The sequence below is a fragment of the Cebus imitator genome, unplaced genomic scaffold (assembly GCF_001604975.1).
Source record: "Cebus imitator isolate Cc_AM_T3 unplaced genomic scaffold, Cebus_imitator-1.0 Scaffold783, whole genome shotgun sequence".
NCBI classification, from domain to species: domain Eukaryota; kingdom Metazoa; phylum Chordata; class Mammalia; order Primates; family Cebidae; genus Cebus; species Cebus imitator.
This window is the reverse complement of record NW_016108098.1, coordinates 247,293-247,911: the sequence shown is the minus strand read 5'-3', so window position 1 is coordinate 247,911 and position 619 is coordinate 247,293.

The window sequence follows — 619 nt, the reverse complement described above, 5'->3', positions numbered from 1 at the left end:
GTTGGTCAGGCTGGTCTCAAACTCCTGACCTCGAGATCTGCCCGCCTCGGCCTCCCAAAGTGCTGGGATTATGGTCATGAGCCACCGTGCCTGGCCCCAAGTTTTCCATTTTAATAAGATCCAACTTATCAATTTTTTCTCTTATGGGTCATGCTTTTTGTGTTATACCTAAGAAGTCATTGTCAAACCCGAGGCCATTTAGATTTTCTCCTGTGCTATCTTCTAGAGGTTTTATAGCTTTGTGTTTTAAATTTAGGTGTATCATCCATTTTGAATTAATTTTTGTGAAAAATGTAAAGTCTATGTCTAGAGTCTTTTTTTTTCTCATTTCTTTGTGAGAGATCAGTTGACTGTATCTGTGTGGGTCTATTTCTGGTCTCTCTATTCTATTCCATTGATCTATTTGTCTATTCTTTCACCAATAACATTTGAATTTTTAAATTATATTCATGTTTTGAATAGGATATACACTAAGATGGTACCAACTATAAAAGGTAAAAAAGAGGCCGGGCGCGGTGGCTCAAGCCTGTAATCCCAGCACTTTGGGAGGCCGAGGCGGGTGGATCACGAGGTCAAGAGATCGAGACCATCCTGGTCAACATGGTGAAACCCCGTCTCT